The sequence below is a fragment of the Bos indicus x Bos taurus genome, chromosome 18, assembly GCF_003369695.1.
Source record: "Bos indicus x Bos taurus breed Angus x Brahman F1 hybrid chromosome 18, Bos_hybrid_MaternalHap_v2.0, whole genome shotgun sequence".
In the NCBI taxonomy this organism is placed as follows: domain Eukaryota; kingdom Metazoa; phylum Chordata; class Mammalia; order Artiodactyla; family Bovidae; genus Bos; species Bos indicus x Bos taurus.
This window is the reverse complement of record NC_040093.1, coordinates 23,539,055-23,547,449: the sequence shown is the minus strand read 5'-3', so window position 1 is coordinate 23,547,449 and position 8,395 is coordinate 23,539,055. Positions and strand designations below refer to the sequence as shown.

Genomic DNA, 8,395 nt, shown 5'->3' with positions numbered 1-8,395 from the left:
TGACTGCAGCCATGAAATTAAAAGACGCTTACTCCTTGGAAGGAAGGTTATGACCAACCTAGATAGCATATTCAAAAGCAGAGACATTACTTTGCCAACAAAGGTCCGTCTAGTCAAGGCTATGGTTTTTCCAGTGGTTGTGTATGGATGTGAGAGTTGGACTGTGAAGGAAGCTGAGCGCCGAAAAATTGATGCTTTTGAACTGTGGTGTTGGAGAAGACTCTTGAGAGTCCCTTGGACAGCAAGGAGATCCAACCAGTCCATTCTAAAGGAGATCAGTCCTGGGTGTTCATTGGAAGGACTGATGCTAAAGCTGAAACTCCAATACTTTGCCCACTTCATGTGAAGAGTTGACTCACTGGAAAAGACCCTGATGCTGGGAGGGATTGGGGGCAGGAGGAGAAGGGGATGACGGAGGATGAGATGGCTGGATGGCATCACCGACTCGATGGACATGAGTCTGAGTGAACTCCGGGAGTTTGTGATGGACAGGGAGGCCTGGCGTGCTGCGATTCATGGGGTTGCAAAGAGTCAGACATGACTGAGTGACTGAACTGAACTGAAGGTAATTTCATGTTTAGTTTTATAAGAAACTGACCAGCTGTTTTCAGAGATGGCTATATCATCTTACATTTCCATCAATAAAGTATTAGTGGTTTAGTTTTTCCACATCCTTGCTAGCCCTTGATAATGTTACTATTTTTTATTGTCACCATTCTGATCTGTATGTAGTGATACCTCATTATGGTTTTAATATACATTTCCCTGCTGGTTCATTATGTTAAATATCATGTCATGTGCTTATTTGCCATCTGCATATCGTCTTCATTGAAAAATCTGTGTCTTTTGCATATTTTCTAATTTGAGTATTTGTTTTGCTTTGCTATTGAGTTTTGAGTGTTCTTTATATATTCAGGAGACTAGTCCTTTGCTGAATATGTAGTTTACAAATATTTCCACAGTTTATTGCTTATCTTTCATCTTCTTCAACCTGGACTTTCACAGAGGAAAATCTTTTAACTTTGATGAAGTCCAATTTATCAAATTTTTCTTTTATGGATTGTGTTTTGGTGCCAGATCTAAAGACTCTGCCTAGTCGTAGATGTCAAAATCTTTTCTTTCTGTTTTTACTAACACTTTATGTGGTGGTTTAGTCGCTAAGTCATGTCTGACCTTTGCAACCCCGTGAACTGTAGCCTTCAAGGCTCTTCTGTCTATGGGATTCTCCAGGCAAGAATACTGGAGTGGGTTGCCATTTCCTTCTCCAGGGGATCTTCCTGACCCAGGAATCAAACCCAGGTCTCCTGCATTACAGACAGATTCTGTACTGACTGAGCTAATGATTTAAGTCCATAGTCAACTTTGAGTTAATCTGAGGTTTAACTTGAGCGTAATTTCCTTACCTGTAGATGGCCCCTTTTCTAGCACCATTTGTTGAAAAGGCTACCCTTCCTTCACTGAATTGCTTTCACTCCTTTGTAAAAAGAGTATGGAATTTATATTTCAAAAAATGTACAGTAAGATTGAAGGCAAAAGGAAAAGAGGACAGCAAAAGATGAGACAGTTAGCATCACCAACTCAATGGACATGAATTTGAGCAAATGCTGGGAGATAGTAAAGGACAGGGAAGCCTAACATGCTGCAATTCGTGGGGTCACAAAGAGTTGGTCACAACTTATCAACTGAACAACAACATTGTTTATAAACTGTAAAACACTAGAAGTAACTTTTTATAATAAATAAATCCATGGTGACATAAATGAGAAAAAAAAAGATCTACATATACAAGTGTATAAATAAAAATATATATCATGTAGATAATATATGCTTCTGTGTTTAGATAGTAAATCACCAGAAAGCAAGTAATTTTTAATAATAGAGATAAATTGAGGTTTAAAAAACATGGACTACGTCATGAATTTGTGTCTCATTCTTATGCATATACATGTTAATCTTCTCTTATCATTCCCAAAACTTTTTATATGCACTATCAGAATGCATACTGCTCATATGTTTTGACTCATCATTTTTACTTATGAAAATTCCTTTCTAAATATGTAGTATGTGCCCATGGCTATTTCTACAGCATTATTTATAACAGCTAATAAAGGAAGAAGGTAATAAGTTTAAAAATGCTACACAGGAAAAGTGTGTTAGTCATCCATTGCTGTGCAACAAATTGCCCCAAAATTTAGCAACTTAAAACAACAGCTTATGTCATAATGTCTCTGGTATCTACCCATGACTTATCTGGGCCCTCTAAATGAGAAAGATTGCTTTCAGATGGTAGTTGAGGCTCAAGTTTTTCCCTGAAAGTTCAACTGGGAAAGGATCCATGCCCAAGCTTATTCATATAGTTGCTGGCAGGTTTCAGTTCCTTGTAGGCTTTGGACAGAGGGCATCAGTTCCTCTTTGGGTTTTGGTCAGAGCCTATCATTAGAAGGACTGATGTTGAAGCTGAAACTCCAATACTTTGGCCACCTGATGCAAAGAGCTGACTCACTTGAAAAGACCATGATGCTGGGAAAGATTACAGGCAGGAGGAGAAGGGGATGGCAGAGGATGAGATGGTTGGATGGCATCACCAACTCAATGGACATGAGTTTGGGTTAACTCCAGGAGTTAGTGATGGACGGGGAGGCCTGGCATGCTGCAGTTCATGGCGTCACAAAGAGTCAGACACAACTGAGTGACTGAACTATCTTTGGTTTATTGACTTGTGGGCTCCTCCATGTTGTAACTTGCTTTACTGTAATGAACAAGGAGAATGAATGCAAGCCAGTGGAGGAGTCTATTGTCACCTAATCACAGAGGTGACTTCTATTTGATTTTGCTGTATTCCGTTCACTGGAAGCAAATTCCCAGATCCAGCATACTCAAGGTAAGGGGAATGATATGAGTGGGAATACAAGGAGGCAGAGATTTGGTAATCTACATCAGAAGTTGCCTACCACAATAAGTAAATAACTACATTTTATGTTTATACATATACACTCAATGTTGTGAATCCATTGAATTTTCTACAGTAATTACATAGCGTATGGTATTGCTGTCATCAGTAATGAAAAAAACCTTAGTGACTTGTGATTCAATATCAAATATTCAAAAATATGCTGAACTGGAGCCCAAGGGGAAGATGATAAAAATATTAGATAGAAAAATACCTGATCAAGGCTGATAATTTTTCAGGTTAACTCAAAAAATATAAACTTCAAATCCAAAAGCTCAAGGATCTTCCAGTAGGTATAATGAAGGACATACCAATGAATACTTTATCATAATTGCTAGAAAACTATGGTTAAAAGAGAAATCTTAAACCAGGAAGAAAATGATTCTGAGAAACAAAGTATAAAAATGACTGTTTATCTCTTATCAGAAATACTGAAAGTCAGAAGACAATAGAATAATCCCTTTAAAATACTGGGGGGGCGGGGGGAGGGCGGGGAATTGTCAACCTAAAATTACATATCCAGTGAAAATATTAATCAAAACTGAAAGTAAAATAGAGACATTTTAAGATAAGAAAAACCAAAAAAATCATCACTGGTTGACCTATTACACAAGAAATGAAGGAATTTCTTCAGGCTAAAGAGAAATGATACAAGATGAAAACTTAAGCCTACATGAATGAAGAGCCCTAGAAATGGCAAATACATGGAGTGAATATGAAACACATTTTCCTCATTTATTAATTTATTTAAACAGTATTTGATTCTTGGAACAAAGAAAATAAGACTGTATTGTAGATTTTCTTTATATGTAGAAGTAAAATGTATGTCAACAGCAGCAGGAAGGATGGGAGGGTACTTCCTGGACATATACTAAATACTAAAACTAACAGAAAGGTCTATACATAAAAAATAAAGAATAAAAAAATGAAATACTAAAAAATTTTGATTAGTCTAAGAGTAGAAGAAAAGGAACAATAAGAAAATAGAAAACCAATGTGACTCAGTAATAGTAATAATATTAAACCCTATTAATATTAGACTAAAGCATAAAGACAAAACTATATGCTGACTATAAGAAACACTCTTCAAATATAAAGACACAGATAAGATAAATATAAAAGGATGGTTAAAAAAAGATATATTAACAGTAAGAATGAGAAAGGTGATACAGCTATATTATTACAATCATACAAAGAAGATTTCAAGATAAAAATATTTCTAAAGATAAAAAGAAACATTTCCTACTGACAAAGGGTTAATTGTTCAAGAAGACATGCTGAGTGAATGTACACATGACAACAGATCTTCAAAACACATAAGGCAGAAACAGAGTAGTGGGAGAAACAGACAAATTTAGAATTATAATGGAAGACTTTTATCCTCTCTCCAGTAGTTGATAGAAAAAAAAATAAGAAAAAAGAATATTTGAATATTCTCAACCAACTTAACCTCACTGAGCTGCATAAAATACAACATTCAAAATCAAAATGCATATTTATTTCAAGTACATATGGAAAATTCACCAAAATAGACCATCTGTTGAGAGATTAAAGAAGACTCAATAAATATCATACATTGAAATACAGAGTATTTTGTGACTATAATAGAATTAAGTTGTTAAAATTATTAATGACAAAATTAGCAAATATTAAAAAATTTTAATATACAGTGATTGGAAATTAAACAAAATATTCTAAATATGCCATGGATCAGAGAAAAATCATAATGCAAATTAGAAGTTATTTTAAAAGGAATAATAATGAAAACAAAGCACTTTGAAATTTTCAGGATACAATGAAAGCAGCATTTGAGGTAATGTTATAGCATTAACTGCTTATATTAGAAAAATAAAAAGGCTTAAAGTAAAAAAAAACAAAAAGAAAATAGTGTAAGAGTCTAGAAATAGATCCACATCTATAGAGGCAAAGATGTTTGACAAAGTCACCAAAGTAATTCAACAGGGGAACTAATAGTCTTTTCAACAAAAAGTTCTGAAAGATCTCAATATCCATATGAAACAAGATAATCTTTAATGCCTAGCTCACACCACCGACCGGAGAAGGCAGTGGCACCCCACTCCAGTATTCTTGCCTGGAAAATCCCATGGACGGAGGAGCCTGGTAAGCTGCCGCCCATGGGGTCGCTAAGAGTCGGACACGACTGAGTGACTTCACTTTCACTTTTCACTTTCATGCATCGGAGAAGGCAATGGCAACCCACTCCAGTGTTCTTGCCTGGAGAATCCCAGGGACGGGGGAGCCTGGTGGGCTGCCGTCTATGGGGTCACACGGAGTCGGACACGACTGAAGCGACTCAGCAGCACACCACTGACAATATTTAATTCAGTGTAAACTGTAGACCTAAACCTAATACAGTATACTAACGCATATACATGGAATCTAGAAAGATGGTAACGATAACCCTGTATGCGAGACAGCAAAAGAGCACAGATGTATAGAACAGTCTTTTGGACTCTGTTGGGGGAGGGGGGGATGATTTGGGAGAATGGCATTGAAACATGTATGATATCATATAAGAAACAAATGACCAGTCCAGGTTCAATGCAGGATACAGGAAGCTTGGGGCTGGTGCACTGAGATGACCCAGAGGGATGGTATGGGGAGGAAGGTGGGAGAGGGGTTCAGGATTGGGAACACATGTACACCTGTGGTGGATTCATGTTGATGTATGGCAAAACCAATACAATATTATAAAGTAATTAGCCTCTAATTAAAATAAATAAATTTAAAATAAAAAAATAATAAAAACATATACTGAAAAAAAAATTTTTTTTAAAGATAAGATAAGAGAATATCTTCACATTCTCAGGGCAGGCAAAGATGTCTTAATGAAGAACCCAAAAGCATTAAATAAAAAAGAAAATAAATACAGATCAATTTAACTTCATAAAAATTAAAAACATTCATCAACAAATATTGATAAATAAATGAATATGCAAGACAAAGACAGGAGAAATATGTCAAATGACTGTACTTAAAATATACAAATACATCCTACACTGTAATAATAAGAGGCCCCAGAACTACTGGGCAAAAAGCTTGAACATATACTTCACAAAGAAAGATACATGAATGGCTAGTATGCACATGCCAAAGGGCTCAACATTATGAATCATCAGGGGCATGCATACTAAAGCCCTCATGAGACACCACTTCAAACTTTAAAATGGTTGAAATCAAAAAGAATGACCACACCAAATGTTGTTGAGGATGTGGAGCACCTAAAACTCTAATGATGGTAGAGGAAAGTGGTAAAGCTAATACTTTAGGAAATTAGTTTGGCAATTTCTTATAAAATTATACATATGACCAAAACAAAGAAAGAAAGAGAGAGGGAGGGAGAAAGAAAGAAGGAGAAATAAAAAAGGAACCAAATGTCCACTAATAGAATAGACAAATAGTGGTGTTTTATGAAAAAACATAAAACTGGGGATGGCAGTGATGTACTCCTCAGCAATAAAAGAAAAGACTATTAATACATGGAACAATATTGAAGAATCTCGAAAGCATTTTTCTGAGCAAAAAGAATGTGGTGATTCCACTTATATGAAACAGAGAAAACTAATCGATGGTGTTAGAAATCAGAACTGTGGTTTTCTCTGGAGAGAGGCAGCCAGAATTTATTGGGTAAGGTCATGAAGGAACTCTTTGGAGTGTGTTAAATGCTCTATATGTTCATGGGGATGAACATATTTTTCAAAACTCATCAAACTTCACATTTAAAATCTATGCATTTAACTCTATGTTAATGATGTACCAGTAATATTAGTAAAAACTTAACTGATAACCCTATCTCTTCTTGGGAAACTCTTGCTCATTAGTTGAAGTCATCAAAATGAACCCCTTCAAAATCCCACAGTCTCATTTTTGTATCGGCTAACCTGCCGAATATGAGGATGACACCACCCTTATGGCAGAAAGCTAAGAAGAACTAAAGATCCTCTTGATGAAAGTGAAAGAGGAGAGTGAAAAAGTTGGCTTAAAACTCAACATTCAGAAAACTAAGATCATGGCATCTGGTCCCATCACTTTATGCCAAATAGATGGAGAAACAATGGAAACAGTGACAGACTTTATTTTCTTGAGCTCCAAAATCACTATGGATGGTGAGTGCAGCCATGAAATTAAAAGATGCATGCTCCTTGGAAGAAAAGCTATGACAGACCTAGACAGCATATTAAAAAATCATGTACGGATGTGAGAGCTGAGCTATAAGGAAAGCTGAGCACCGAAGAATTGATGCTTTTGAACTGTGGTGTTGGAGAAGACTCTTGAGAGTCTCTTGGACTGCAAGGAGATCCAACCAGTCCATCCTAAAGGAAATAAGTCCTGAATATTCAATGGAAGGACTGGTGCTGAAGCTGAAACTCCAATACTTTGGCCACCTGATGCAAAAAACTGACTCATTGGAAAAGACCCTGATGTTGGGCAAGATCAAGAGCAAGAGGAGAAGGGGATGGCAGAGGATGAGATGGTTGGATGGCATCACTGACTCAATCGACACGAGTTTGAATAAGCTCCAGGAGTTGGTGATGGACAGGGAAGCCTGCCGTGCTGCAGTCCATGAGGTCCCAAAGAGTCAGACACAACTGAGCAACTGAACTGTTTGACTGAACCTGCCAAAAGAATGAAAGGGCAAACTCTAGTCTAACATATTAATAGTTCCAGATGCATTTCTTCTTCCAATCATATTCCCCTGCACCTACAGCACTGCTACAGTATAAGAAGAATAGACAAGAAAACCAGATAGAATTTCACCCTTATTTATTACTGAAGATAGTTCCCAGGTGAATAACAGTAGCATCTCTTTCATAGGTAGGCAGATGCAACAGTTTTAATACCTGTTTCTGAATAGTTTAAAGACCTCTTTGATTTGAAAGTTTATTAAGTTTTCATTAATATTTTATTTTGTCCTGTCAGTGAGTGCTAGCTAGTTCATACACTTGAAATAGCAAATGCTAAAAAGGTTCAAAATATCTGATCAGCAAGAGTCCCTCCATCTTTCCCGCAGTCCCAATCAAGTCCTCTTTGAAGTTCCAAACTCCATGGCCCCCGGGGCAGAGAAATCTCTAAGCAGAGTTATAAATGTCCCAAGACCTTTAGGCCTGAGGTTTCACAATATGCTATACCCTATTCATCTTCCTGACGGTGAAAACAAATGAAAAATTCTTGGAGTGAAAGGGAGCTGGACAGTCATATTTTTTTTTAATTAGTACCATCAAATTTCTCTTTGAAACAAGTTCTCAAATCACGCTAATCAACAATTTTTTTAAAAATGAAGAAGTCTATTTCTAAGTTGTTAAGCAAGAAAAGCAAAGTGCAACCAATGATGTTCTGCTTGTGTTGGAATTTCAATGAAAATGTCATCTCTTATTCTCAAAAGACATGCAAGTAAGTAGCACACATCAACCTATCTTCTTAGAC

At 36.5% G+C, this 8,395-nt stretch overlaps 1 non-coding gene across 1 annotated transcript; it reads right to left on the bottom strand.

Moving 5' to 3' along the window:
- Positions 1-1,896: 1,896 nt before the first annotated feature.
- LOC113876908 lies at positions 1,897-1,999 on the bottom strand. Its single transcript, XR_003506638.1, has one exon. It is a non-coding gene; the product is annotated as a U6 spliceosomal RNA (small nuclear RNA).
- Positions 2,000-8,395: the final 6,396 nt, after the last annotated feature.